Genomic DNA, 395 nt, shown 5'->3' with positions numbered 1-395 from the left:
TGTGTAGATATATAGACCCAAAGAGTATTTTTCAACAAGAAGTGAAATGGTTTCCACATTGGTATTGATTTTTCTTATAGCATTGAAGTTATTACATCTATCTTATTCATATTTTAATTTCATTGAATTTATTCTTGTATATGTGATGTGAACATCATTTGAAAATAACTTTAGCTGTTAGTATTTTGTGTTATGATACTTTCTTGACAGTTTTTAAAAATAAGTAAATATAATAGAGTCTGTCGTTAATTTTCGTTTTCTGTGACGGCTGATGTTAGTTTTCTTTGATTCTGATATAAAGGTCGTGTTTTACTTTACTTATATGTTCGTTTATCTCTTTGCATACATGTAGATTTTTTCTTTGAACACATCATCACTGGATTTGTTCTGATTCG

This window comes from Penaeus monodon, chromosome 29, assembly GCF_015228065.2.
Source record: "Penaeus monodon isolate SGIC_2016 chromosome 29, NSTDA_Pmon_1, whole genome shotgun sequence".
Lineage (NCBI taxonomy): Eukaryota > Metazoa > Arthropoda > Malacostraca > Decapoda > Penaeidae > Penaeus > Penaeus monodon.
Note: the sequence above shows the minus strand (reverse complement) of the source record.